Genomic DNA, 14,798 nt, shown 5'->3' with positions numbered 1-14,798 from the left:
GGTTTTCCTCAGTCTAATCAGCTCTTGCCAACGAGGGGATCTACAATCTATCAGGAGACTCAGTAAAGCCTTGGATGAGGTTTTCTAAGAGGTGAGAAGGTGGGCTGGAAGTACTTTCTCAAAAACAGGATTCAATAGCATTGAAATCATTAAATCCATTATAGAGAGGTGAATCTTAAGAATGTATATATAATGGCTTTAATTACACATTTCCTCATTGAACAAAGATAAATATATCAAATATTTCATCGCCATCAGATGAATGAAACTTTTCGTGGCAATCAATTTCAAAGAACCAAGTGGGGACCTTTAATGGAATTTAGATAGGATATATTGTTTGAAGATTGGTTTTCTCTTATGAAATATGAGATAAAACCCAATGAAAATGCTTTCTATTAATGGTAATAAGCAATGTTCACTGAAAGCTTTTAATGCATCAGACCCTGTGCTAAACAGTTCATATGTATAATCTAATTTAATAATCCCAGCAACTTCACAAGATAGGTAGTATTATCATTCCTGATTTATATATGACAAAACAGTGTCTAGAAGACATATCCAGAGTTACCCAGTTAGTACATGATAGAATTAAGATATGGATTTGAGTTTCTACCATCATGTGTCTAAAATTTGGGTACTGGACAGTTTCTACTATTAATTATAGTAGATGTACATGTTTAATGACAGTTTTCATTAAAGATACAAGTTATTCATTCATCTTATTGGTTGTTCCTACAGAAGACAAAATGCCAAGTCCACCGCCAGCCCACTCATCAGTCAGCTACATGACATGGGTAAGAGCACAGCCACCCCACAGCTAAGAAAATGGAGTATCCCAGAGACTGGTCCTGAGATATCTTCTGGGAAAATCCCACTGCATTAAATAGGACTGATGTCTTTTAACTTAAATTGCAAAGGGGAAGAAAACATAGAGACTCAGTAGTGATTGATGGGAGGAGGGAGCAAAAGGCAGATTCAGTAAATGTTGAATTCCTCAATGCTGAAAAACATGCCTGCAAGTAATATAAATGTTATCATCCATTGCCCTTCTTCCTCAATCCATTGGATGCTATTTAATGCCAGTTTATCTCAAGAAGCACTTACAGAATTCCAAGTCTGAGACTAATTCTTTTGCTAGTTACTAGTTACTAGTTAGCTAAGCAATGGCTTAGTTATAAAAGCCTATTCTTCCCTTCCCAAATCATGAGGTTTTTGTTATACGGTTATATGATGCAGTAGAACATTCTCAGAACCAAGAATCATGATACCTGGTACCAGGTAAAGTTCTGTCATGTACTTCCACAACAATTTTGCTAAGTCATGAAAACTCTTTGGCATGAGTTTCCACTTTGTTAAACAAAAATGAAAACATCTTTACAAACTTCTAAAGTACTATAAAGGCATCAGAAACTACATTTTGGACTGTACAAAATGTTACAGATTATTCATGTTTTCTTACCCTCATTTCCAGCAACCATGTATTTTTCTGAACAATATTAACTTTTATTCTATCCAATAAAGCACAATTAAGTGGTACACCCATAATTTTACAACATATATGGCAATCTTACAGTGGAGCATGGTTAATATCTTCTATCATGATACACTTGCTATAATGCCATGCTGTATGCTGCCCCTAAATTCTCAAGAGTGACTCAAAGTCAAAGTCTGGCCTCATTTGCCAGTGAACATAAATGTCATCCCTCCCCCTCCTCTGGTAATAAATTCTACTGCAATAGAAAACTTGAAACAGTAGGTTATCATAATTACAGGCACCATGGTAGCAGGAAGACAACATTAACAGCTAATTAATAGGATATTTTCAGGTAATGCTCCACTTGAAAATCCTGCCTGATATTCAAGCTCACCAATGGAGGTGACTCCAGTTTAACTCATGCTTGTATCAGACGAGAAAACACAGGCACATTTTTCAATCCAACCAGGCTGTCTGTTTAGAAGATGCTACAGAACTGATTAATGACAGAAAGCAAAAAGGAGCTGCTCTGACAGAGGCTGTCAAGGTCAAATGCACAATCAGACAAAACCAGGAGAGGCAGGGAAGTTGCCCAGTCTGGATTTAGGTTTCTGGTCTCACATTTTGGCTGAAGCCACCAATGTGTTGTCATTCCTTCTTGTTTCCAGTCACACCACACACAAGATGGAGAGGCATATGGCACCTTCTCCCACTTGGAGTAAATGTGGGCTTTAATTTAAGCTTTAAGCCTTCTGGAGTCCTTTGCCAGCAAGATAAAATATATAAGCCATGTTATTCTGAGCACCATATTTTCTGCAATATGTTTTGGATCCATGGCCCAGTAAGTTTTAGGGCAGGGCCAACAGCACCTAAGTCAGACCACAGCTTTGATAGAGAGAAATGAAAGGTGTGTGTTCCTCAAAATGTAAGGCAAATAATAACAACAACAACATCAACCATTCACCAAGTACTTACATGTTATAGACACAATGCTGAGAGCTTTATACAGATTTCCTCCTTTAAACTTCATTACAACCCTATGGGGTAGGTCCTTTTTAATATTCTAATTTTCTGAAAGAAGAAACAAAGGCTTAGAAAATTAAGTCGTTTGCTCAGGTCTGCCTGTCAGTTGCACAAAGCCAGGATCCGAGCAAAGGCAATAGGATTTCAGAGTCTTCATGCCTGACACTAGAGTTTACTGTGATACTATATACTGTGTAATATATATATATATATATATATATATATATATATATATATATATATATATAGTACTGAACATTACTCTTTAGTTTTGGTTATGGTATACTAACTTGTGAACTCAAGCCACTAAATGAGACATCAAAGCAAGGCAGGCTCATTCAAATGACTTCCCTCAATCATTCATTCATGCAAATACTTGTTCAACATCTATAGAACCAGAAGCACAGTAGTATGGACTGAGGGCTTCACAAATATATTACAGGTCAGGAGAGTAAAGAAGAAAACAGATCCATGTACTAGACTTGTAATGGCTCTTACTTGCTCTTTTGAGTTTGAGCAAAAAATAATGAAAGTACACACATAAATACACACTTATACACATATACATATATCAACTCACAAAATACTACTCTCATTCATTTCATAGGAAAAAAGGTCATGATATAACAGGTTTTTGGTGAAATGTATGAAATCTAGGAGTGAGATTTTCTTAATCACAACTAGAGAGACAAAATCCTGGGGAACAAGTGAAATAAGCCTCCAATAAATGCAAGCTCTTCTTTGTAGCTATTTCTAAAAGTACCAGGTAAGTCATGGTTTAAAATGCCCCCAGCACTCTGAGCAGGTAGTGCAGCCATCTCCCTTTGCTTTGAGTGCTCTGACACCTAGGCCATCTCTCCATCTCTGGCATGTGTGATGGGTGCAGATCGAAGAATGGCCTGAGCCCTGGATGCAAGGTCAGAGCCACTGGTACCACCCCATGTCACTCTGCTGACCTAACCCTCCTCCCTCACGGCCCAGGCATGCCCTTCTGCTGGCAAGGATAGCAGACACTGTTTGGAAGTGGTTGAGAGAGTCAACTGTGCTAACTGCACATTTCCTTGTGGATAATTCAAAAATAAATAAACAATGAAGGGAGGGAGGTGGAGACAGAGAGTGTGCACACACTAAAGCAAGATTTCCTCCAAATGCAGTCTTGCCACAGGGGCATCAGAGCATTTGGGGGAGATGATGATTAAACTCTCATGTTCCTAAATCCCACACAGATTTGTATGCCAGAAAAAGATAGGGGCCTGAGAATACACGCTTTAGCACATGGAAAAAGTGCTTTGTTTACACATGAAAATATGAGCATAACTGGCTAATCGATGCACATAATTCTCCTTAAAGGGATAAATCACAATTACTCTGAGCAACCAAAGAGTTCCCTGTGACTGTGGCAACTCTGCAGCACTTGTGAACTGGCACATGAGATGGTTTCCTGATGTAGACGCCAGAGCCCCACTTCCAGCCTCTTTGCAGGCACTGTGTGTCCACCTCTACTATCAGTTTCATCCCCAGTGCTTGTTATATTGGTTTTATAACATTTGCTATAAAAGCATTCATTATGATACCCATATGACAGCTGCTGGTAAACAAAACAACTGCATGACAACAGATGGAAAATGGCACCATTCGGTGGTGTTGAATGTCGCAGGTACTTTTCGGAGGTCATCTAAAACCACACAGGATGCAGAAGACTTCTGGTATCTCTGCCAAGGTCCACGGTAGGTTAGATAAATAAAGGCATTCAATTATTTCAGAATTGACTAGCTGCATTTTGCATTGTGCTTAGGGTCTCATTTGGTTTTGGTTCACCAAATTTCCTCTCAATCTCTTTTATTCTGGGTCCCTCAGTAAAAGAAAATTAAATTGCTCTTTTAGTCCAATAATATTTGGTAATGCAAAATTGATGTATTTGGTTAAAAATGAACTGTATGTGCTTCTAATCTTGGCATTGGGAAAGTTTGCAACGTTCTGATCTGCATTTAAAGATAACGATGCAGGCAGACCATAATACTGTGTTCCTTATGAATAAATAAATAAATATATATATATATATATATGTATATATATATCCTCCACTTCATGCCATGTGGTCTCATTACTTCCAAGATTTCTTGGTTCACAGCTTTATAGTTTTTAATTTAGTTACTGAAGTTGATAGCACTCTGATAGCTGAGAAACAAGGAGTGAGCAGAAAATATAAGAAGAGACAAAATATATTGATCTTTATTTTGTTTTCCTCATAGCCAAAGATTTCTGAGATCACATACCTCTTTTCTTTGTCTGAAATAGACAATAACATCAGGAAAGGAATTGCCAGCCAGGTTTATAAAGACTGTATTTTGTGTTTAACCATTTTTTTTTTTTTTTGGCTAAAATCAATAGTGACAGATACATTTGTTCTCAAACCTCTAATTGATTCTTGGTCTTTGGGAGTAAAAACTTTATTTCTCATTGCAGAAAATTAGACAAATAGAAGGAAGCATAAAAATAAATCACCCACAGTCTGCCTCCTTGAGATAACCACTGTTGGTGTATTTTATTCTGGGTGTCTGTGTGTGTGTGTATAAAAATGCACATACAATCTGAACTATTCCCAGTATGCCATAAAAACATTTTCATTACATGTGGGACACACACACACACACACACACACACACACACACACACACACACCCCTTAACAAGAACACACACAAAACCCTTAATATGAGTACTATTCTACCAGGCTCCAGACCCAGACGAGGAAAGCTGCCTCACTCTCGGTGTCTGCTAAACATTAGTTAACCTTGTCTCCTCCCTGTCTCCACCTTCCACTGCTGCCTATTTCACCATCATACCCAAGCAAGGTGTATCTTGCTTCCTAAATATAAATTAAACCACCTCCTCTCTCAGTTCCCAGTGGCACTTCCTGTGCCCTGATCCACAGTTTGGATTAGTATAAACAGTGACTAACTGATCTACTCTGTTTCCCTTTGGTCCCCTCCAATCTGTTTTCCACAATGCAGCCAGAGGGATCATCTAAACGTGTGTGGGATCGAGTTATCCCTTTGTTTAAATATTCCTAAGCACCCCCCCACACCCACCATCACCATTTAAGGTGGCTGAGAAGATGCTGGGCCTCTGACTCCTGCCGTTCCTTTCTGAGCTTTCACTCCTTTCAACTCCAGACAAGGCCTTTCTCCAGCATCTCAGCTTGCTTGCATCTGGATGGTTGTGGGTGCTATCACCTTAGCCTAAGCCATCACTCCTCTTCTCTTTTTATCCTCTTTTCATTGACTAAACCAACTCCTCTCTCCACTCTAACTCCTGCTCCCGTCCCAACTTACTTCCTTAAGAATGCAGAATGTTTTCTTTGACCTCCTTTATGTAGCCACACAGCACCCTGTTTCCCCCAACAAAGCAGTTAGGGTGAAAGTATGAGAATGGCTTTTCAATTGTGAATGTGTCATTAAGGTGTCTCTATGATAGACCACTGCACATTCCCCAACCTGGTCCAATAATTTATGTTTAAAAACATGCCAAATAGATATTAAATTGCTATAGTTCACCTATATCACTATACAGAGAAGTCGAACTGCAAAAATAATCAATGAGTTGCCAGGACCTTGAATCATAATAGTTTAAAGACTAGATTTTTGCAACTCTGGGCCCATTGCACACTGGACCTACCCCACATTCACTGGGCTATTCTGTCCTAACCTACAATTGAGCACTTGGAACACTGACCAGTTCCTCTGTTTACCTTTCACTCCCCGTCAGTACCAGTATTGCCACATTTGCTGCTCTCATTCCTGAAACAAGGTCAGCATCATCTCCAAACACAGACTTGCTATGGCAGCTTCCATCATCTCTCCTGATTTCAGTCTCTCCTCACACTGATCTATAATCCATCCAAATACACCTTATGACAGGGTCCACATCAAGCCCTGTCTCTCCATAGCTCTGCTGTCAACATGAAACCAGAGGAAAGCTCCAGTTCTGTTCCTGGACCTCACAGTCCTCTACTTACTTTCTTCATCAGAATCATATCTGTCCTCTTTTACCAAGCAAATATCTTTGGAGACCCTCATGGATAATGCCTTTGTTCTTTCACCCACGGCCCTGCATCTAACAATCCCTGCATGCACCCTCCCCTTTAGATTTCTCTTTGACAATTCATATACTCTGCTTCTTCAATCTCAGTCCAAATTCCCTTGTGTATAAAAATTATCCCCTACCATCACAATCTAACCCCAATCCATCACTCAATGTATTTCTTAATGAATTCATCTATAAATGAGTGGATTTTAGACCTTCCATGATAACCGATAAGCTCTAAAAAGCATTTCACCATGTTTGATTTCTAAGACATTGCTCTGTCCTGGCTACTAGATCTCAGACAAAATGAGTGCATATAAAAACACAATCATGTCAGAACAAATATTTTTCAAGTCTTCTGGGAGACCCTCTTCCTTCCACTGCAAGGAACAAATATCCAAGGAAGACATAAAATTAATAATGCCAGAGCAATACAACATCGACTTTAAGTCACAGCTATTTAGGCCAGAAAGAAGATGTGGGTCTGCTCTCCACAGCTCTCAGGATAATGCATCCTGTCACCCTTCTCTGAAAGGCACCTGTCTTCTGTTCTTCAGGATGTCAAGGGAAGACCCAGGCCTTCTCCTGCCCCCTCTCTCGTGTTCACCAACCATACTATTATCACATATTTTAAAAGACTAAATTGTATTTATAAATTTATGTTTTAAAATAATAGATAGCAACAGCTCACAGTCTTTGTACAAGTTGTATTTCTTATGAAAATATAGACATAAACGATTTAAACATGTACATTGATCAGAGCAAGATAATGTATTCTATTTACATAGGAAGTTTTAAAATGTTCAGCATGGCCCAGGTTGGGGTGGTTCAGCTGGTTGGAGCATTATCCTGTTAAACTGAAAGGCCACAGGTTGGATTCCCAATTGGGGCACATACCTAGGTTGTAGGTTTGATCCTCAGTTGGGGTGTGTGTGGGAGGTAACCAGCTGATGTTTCTCTCTCACATCAATGTTTCTCCTTCTCTCTCTCCCCTTTCCTCTCTAAAATCAATAAACATTTTTAATTAAAATGTTCAATGTGAATTTGCACTTGAGATGATCATCCCCAAGCCCCTGTGTGCAAACACTACCCTATTTTGTTGAGAATTAGGATGTGATAGAAAAATAAGGCGCAGGTTTATGTTGTGCTGTTGAGTACTCAAGTGGCCTTAACCTCTCTGAATTTCAGTTTCTTCATTGTAAAATGGGGATAATCAGCTCATTGTCGTGTTGAATGCCTTGTGACAGGATAAGATCACCCAGAAGGTGAGCAGGAGGGAAGGCTCAATGAAATAAATATAAGAGGAAAATGGAAGGAGAAAAAAATGATAGCAACTATAGACAAGTTTCATTTAGGAGTTTTGTATAAATAAATCAGAGAAACATGGTGGCAGATAGAGGAGAAGTGGAGTCACAGGAGGTTTTTTTTCCTTTCATTTTGCATGTATTATAGCATGTGCACATGATGATGAGTGTGAGCTTGTCCTGTCTAAAAGTGTCAAATACCATCTCTAAGACAGAGAGTCCTCAATGTGTACCTTTATACCAAACATCTCCCTTGTTCTCCAGACTCAAAGAACCAACTGTCTCCTTGACATCCTTCCTTAGAAATCCAATGGGTATCTCATGCTGAATAGGTCCAAACATGAACTCTTAATTCCTCCTCCATCTTCAACTCACTCTCTCTTCTTCCTTTTCCCCCTCCCTGACTATCTGCTCCTCTTTCAATCCATCTTGGAAATAGCACTTCCATTTTTGAAATGCTCAGGCAGAAATTCTTGTAGGAACCATTGGCTCCTCTCTCTTTGGCACATCCCCCAGTCAATCTACTACCTAAGTAGCCCGTCTTTGCTTTTGAAATACATGCAAACTGACCAGTTCTCACTCCTGCATTGCTACTAACCTGCTCATATCTCACCTGGATGTCTGTAATGCTCCCTAGCCCCATGCTGGACTCCCTGTTTTGACCTTACTCTGCCTCTCTTCTCTACCCAATAGCCAGAGTGTTTCTTTAAAAATGTGCATCATGTCAAGCTGTCCCTCTGTTTAATATACTCCAATCACTTCCTCTCTCACTCAAAGCAAAATCTTAGGTCCATCCCATGACCCTGAGAATCCTACATCATCTAGCTCCTGCTAACTCTGTGATGTCATATGTTACTATTTTCACCTCTCATAACCCCCACTCTAGCCATACCAAGCTCTTTACTGTGAATGAACATGACAAACAATATCCAGCTAAGTGCCTTGGCACTGGCTATTCCTCTCTCTGATAGTCCTCTCCCAGTTATCCATATGGAATTCTTCCTCACTACTTGGCCATTGCATTATAGGCCATTTTTTTTTTATGTATATGTCTGTGTTTCCCCCCGCACATGCCCATCCCTAGCAGAACATGTTTCTCAAAAGAAAGAATCTCATTTATGTTTGTTTGTTTTTATGTTACATCTTAAGTTTTTAAAAGACTATCAAGAATTTAGTAAGAGCTTAGTAATATTTGCCAGTGAATTAATATATATAATCTGATATATCTGGGTTTCTTTTCTTCCTGCATCCCTCACTAATAAATTGATATAAATAAATTTCAATAAAATAGTATGTTACATGGCTAAATAAAACTACATTGAGAGGTTCATTCAAATATGTTTTAGAATTAATTCTATTTTTAACAAGCTAAATATTTTCATTAAAAAAGAATCATGTAAAAATAGGGCCTTACTATATTCACATATTTTAGTTAGGAACATAGAAGAAATAAGTTAAAGGCTGTGCTATTTAACTTCAACATTTCCTAAATGCCCATAGGTGATCAGAAAATCCAACATAATCAACCTTTGTTACAATAAACATTATTTTAAAGAAATAAAGTCGTTCTGTGATATGCAGGTTTAAATGAGTTGAAAAAAGCTTGTATGTTTAACATAAGAGGAATAGCTAAGTAAACATTAGATCAATTCAGTACAATGTTATACAACTATCAAAATAATAATTGGAAGAAAGTAGACTTATGAAGAATGTTTATATGTTGAGAAATAATAAAAAATGAATGCATATTATTATTTGAGTATGTAAACATACATCCATAAAGATATAATCATACATTAAAAAAATCATTGCAGGTTGGTGGTATTATAAATGGGCCTTTCCACTTATTCTAAAATGACTGTGCTATATTGTCTTATGTCAACTAAAAAGGGATACTTTGTAAAAGTGAAAGAGAATACAGCAGAGAAAAAAGAACGACACCAAATTAAAAGCCAATAAATATTCCAGTCTCTAGTCTTCCAATCATTTACTTAAAACATCACATCTTAAGCAAGTTACTCATCATTTATGTGTCCAAATTTTCTCTTTCAGAGAGAAAGGATAATAATGTAATGACATTTCCAAAAAGTAAGAATGCAAAAACAATGCTCCATAATCATCAAATGTTCTCATATTCCTCCTGGGCATAGGAGGACTACATTGCCCAGCCTCCCTTCCATCCTATGGGACCATGTGACTGAGCTCAAGCCAATGTAATATGATCAAAAATGGTAGAAAGCACTTCCAGGAAACATTCCACATCAGTGCTAATGTTCTCTCCCTCTAGTAATGGAGCTTGACCTGAAATATTCTAAGATAATGGAGCCACAGCTAGAAGGAGTCTAGCCCCAGGAAAAAAAAACAAAAAAAACAAAAAAAAAAAACAGTTCTCATCAGACCACCATGAGAAAAAGAAATGCCTAAATTATGTGACAGCATTAGCATGTTATGGGTGGAGTGCATGCTGCTAATGTTGGCTATTGTCTTAGACTGCGTGGGCTGCCATAACAAAAATGCCATAGACTGGGCAGCTTACAAACAACAGAAATTTATGTCTCACAGTTCAAGAGGCTGGGTAATCCAAGATCACAGTGTTGGCAGATTCAGTGTCTGATGAGAGGCTGCTTCCTCTTTGATGACCATCTTTTCACTGTAACCTCATCATGGTGGAAGAGGAGAATGAAGGTTTCTCAGGCCTCTTTTTATTTTCTATTTTTATTATTTTTAAATATTGTATTTATTTATTTTTAGAGAGAGGAGAAGGGAAGGAGAGAGAAAGAAAGAGGGAGAGAAATATCAATGTGTGGTTGCCTCTCTCACGCTTCCATCTGGGGACCTGACCCACAACCCAGGTATGTGCCCTGACTAGGAGTTGAACTGGTGACCCTTTGGTTTGCAGGCTAGCACTCAATCCACTGAGCCACATGAGCCAGGACTCTCAAGCCTCTTTTTATAAGAACTCCATGCTCATGACCTAAGCACCTCACACAGGCCTGACCTCGTCATTCCATTGCCTTAGGAAAACTTTGTAGAAAATCCAAATGAAACTGCTAACATAAACATGTGGAAAGTTTTCTTCCTTGCAGGAATAAATAAATTCAGAAACTATGACTGATTTTAAATAAGGTCTTTCAATGTTTTGTGCTTTTGGCTGGATGACAGGATGCAAGTGTACATTAACAGTGGTTGGGACTACCAGCTATGGCTCAGTAAATGGCCAGCAAATCCTCTCTCTAAAAACATCACTACAAAGCCAGACAAAATCAACCCCCCATTCAATTTTTTAGCCTTCTAAAAATCAACCAAATGCACCCAATAATCTGGAAATATTTACTTGACAAATTACTGGGCTTAAGGTTAAAAGGGTGGGAATCATTGGTGTCCAAGGTGGGGACTGGTCCTACCCCTAGCGAGCATGAAGACTCTGCCCAGGTGGGCTAGCTGTGAGTCCTGGCAGCTTTGTTGTCATGGTCAGAAGGGTTCACTTGATTTAGAGTGCAAAGCAGTAGCTATATCCAACAGCATCATTAATAGAAGTGATATTCTTCTTGGTGGTGGAAAACTGGGGAGAGCCCGTGGCATAAAGGCTTGAAGTTGTGGTTGGGAAAGCATATTTCAAATTGAGACCATGTACAGGTTCAGTGGAGAATGGAAAGGGCTCAAGCTATCCACATATTTCTGACTGATCCTAAGGCAGCGTATAGATGAAAATGTGATGCTGAAGGGCCCAGCAAGTGTAAATATTTGGGAAGACTTGCAAATGGCCTGAACACTGGATATACTTCCCTACACACACACAGACCCATTGACAGAGAACAAGAGCCTTCTTACAGTTCCAAGTGTTCAGACATAGCCTTAGTTTCATTTTTGGCTGACCATTCAGCTATATAGACAATGGAGAAAGCCCTTGGAAACCAAGATTAAAAACAAAAGAAAACATGGAAAAATGAAAACAACTATAAGAACTGAACAAAGGCATGAGTGGCCACCTACCAAGGGGAAACGGATTTCACAGCTCTAGCCCAGACATGTTCACAAAGATACAAACAACAAAGGCAGCAACAATGGTAACCACCTGGGGAAAATATTGCCTAAATGTCTACCTTATAAAAAAATTATGAAACATGCCAAAAAAATAAGAAATTGTGGCCAATGCTCAAGGAAAAGAGCATTCACTAGACATCACCCCTGTATGTCAGCAGATGTTGGATTTAGCAGACAAAGAATTCAAAAATTATTACAAGTATGGTTAAAGAACTAAAAGAAAAGTTGGTAAGAATCAAAATAGGCAAATGATGAATCCAAAAATAGCCAACTTAAATAAAGAATAAAATTGAAAGTGTTATAGGAATACCATGTACAATTTAGTAGTTAAAAAATTCAATAACCTAGGTTTCTCCTTCACCAGGGACCTGCCAAGAAGGGCCACATTTGCACCAAGACCATGAAGAAGGTGGTCCAGGTCATCATGGAGAAGTACTACGTGTGCCTGAGAAATGACTTCCACACCAACAAGCACATGTGTGAGGAGTTCACCATAATTCCCAGCAAGAAGCTCTGAAACAAGATAGCAGGCTATCTCACATATCTGATGAAGCAGATTCACAGAGGCCCCATGAGCAGCATCTCCATCAAGCTACAGGAAGAGGAGAGAGAGAGGAGGGATAATTACATTCCTCAGGTCTCAGCCCTCGATCAGGAGATCATTGAAGTTGATCCTAACACTAAGGAGATGCTGAAGCTCTTGGACTTCAGCAGCCTGACCAATGTGCAGGTCACTCAGCCTACACTTAGGATGAATTTCAAAATACCATGTGGGGCTGTTTGAATCCTTCTGCTGTACTGTAATATTATCAATAAACCATCAACAACCAAAAAAAATTAGATAACCTAGATAAAAATGGGAAAATTCCTAGAAAGACATAAACTATAAAATCAAGAAAAATAGAAAACTTGAAGAGACTGTTATCAAAAAAAGAAACTAAGTTAGTGAGTATAAAACTTCCCACAAAGAAACACCAGGACCAGATGGCTCCACTTGTGAACTCTACCAAAATTTTAAAGAAGAATTAACATCAACACTTCTAAATCTCCTAAGAAAAAATAGAAATGAAAGCAATACAGCCCAATTCACTTAGGAAGTCCAGTATTACCCTGACATCAAACCAGGAAAAAAGTATTATAAGAAAAGAATACTACAGACCAACATCCATTATAAATATGGATGCAAAAATTTCTCAAGAAAATACAAGTGAACCAAATCCAGCAACACGGGAAAAGAATTTCAACAATGACATACAAAAATCTGTCAATGTAATATGTGTTAATAATAGAATTAAAGACAAAACCACATGATCATCTCAACAGATGCAAAAAAGAATTTGACAAAATCCTACAGCTAGTATCATACAAAATGGTAAACCCAATAAGCTGCTCCCAAACTCGTGACCCACAGAAACTATGAATGATAACAAATGTTTCTGATTTGATACATTAAGTTTTGGGTTAATTTACTTCACAGCAATAGATATCTAAAACTAATAGCAACAATAATACTATAAGAAGGTGGGAAAGAGGAAGAGGATAAGAAGAAATTGCAGCAGCAGTAGTAATAATAGTTGTTGTAGTAGTAGTTGTTGTTGTCATACAGGCTGTTGTCATACAGCCTCTATGCTGGTAGGGCTCTGAGTCAGGGCTCCAGGCTGACATGAGGGTTAATGTGGAGCTCAGCCAGTAAAGGGCAGCCCATGACCAAGGCATCAGGGTGTCCCAGCATGGGGTCAGGTCTCCAGCACTTAGATTCTTCCTAAGGTCACAATTTGTCCCTCACAGGACCAAGCCTACCTGAAAAGATCAAATGGCCCAGCTGTGGGCACAAGTACAATGGAGAGGGGATCCAGTCTCCCAGGAAATGAAGTGGAAGGACCACCAAAGACAACACCTGTTTTCAAGAAGATGTCTGCACTGTAGTCACAGAGCCTGCAAACCTCAGGCTTGAACAGTTTAAGGAGGAAACAACCCCCATGTGGCCCCCACCTCATCTAACACATCCAAGAGTTACCCAACAACTGCTTTAGGGGCATCTTGCTGTCTGTGGGTTCCTAGATTCTCAACCACTTGCATCCTCCTTGTAGTAAGACAGCTGCTCCCCAGTGCTCTTTTCACCCACACATCTTTGTGTCTCATCTGAGTCCAGCCCTTCAGGCCCTCTGGATGGCTCGTTGGCACAGTCTACGTATATTTCCTCCTTCCTTCCCAATATGAACAATTTATTTTCCGAATAAGCTACTTTGGTCCCTAATTTGTTATGGTTTTTTTGCTCTTTTTGTGAAGGTGTTCAGCTGTAGGAGCTTGGGGCTCCTCATTACCAGAAAATGCCGATCTATATTTACTTTACCTTCAGTCACAAGTGAAAATAGACAAGCCGTTGCTAAAGATATAAAGTAAGGTTAAATTTAGGACTTATATAAGTAAACACAGATATATTAATCTGATAAAAGCCTTAAAGGACTACACAAAAAGGGAGACAAGATGACAATTAGGATCCCCTTGACTCAAAGATTCGATATTCAGTAAGAACCTTCTGTTTAATACAAGGGCATCTGAAATACACTCCCTCTGTTACATTGCTTCAAAATTATGCTTTTATTTTCAGGAAGCCATCAGTGATGAGAATTCTAAACTTATTTGTAAAATAATAAATACTTAATTTCCTGAATCTATGGATATGGAGAGCAAAAGGTAAATAGGAAAAAATGATCTCTGTAAGTATGGGCAATGTCATAGGCTAGTGTCCATATTCCCATGACCATAACCAAATATTCATAATATCCTTCTTTCTGTTGGATAGAAAGCAGTCATCATATTTAAGGGAATAATGAGATCCTAAAACATGACTACCTCAACACAAAG

At 38.7% G+C, this 14,798-nt stretch overlaps 1 protein-coding gene and 1 pseudogene across 4 annotated transcripts in view; one reads left to right on the top strand and one right to left on the bottom strand.

Annotated features, from left to right (window-relative positions):
• RBFOX1 (RNA binding fox-1 homolog 1) overlaps nt 1-14,798 on the bottom strand; it is a 1,461,257-nt gene that overhangs the window by 1,339,264 nt on the left and 107,195 nt on the right. The window lies entirely within an intron of this gene.
• LOC129083256 (40S ribosomal protein S17-like) lies at nt 12,132-12,714 on the top strand (annotated as a pseudogene).

This window comes from Pteronotus mesoamericanus, unplaced genomic scaffold (assembly GCF_021234165.1).
Source record: "Pteronotus mesoamericanus isolate MK-2021 breed Mesoamerican mustached bat unplaced genomic scaffold, CSHL_Meso_final scaffold_167, whole genome shotgun sequence".
NCBI classification, from domain to species: Eukaryota; Metazoa; Chordata; class Mammalia; order Chiroptera; family Mormoopidae; genus Pteronotus; species Pteronotus mesoamericanus.
The sequence above is the reverse complement of the archived record's forward strand: the minus strand, read 5'-3'. Positions and strand labels throughout refer to the sequence as shown.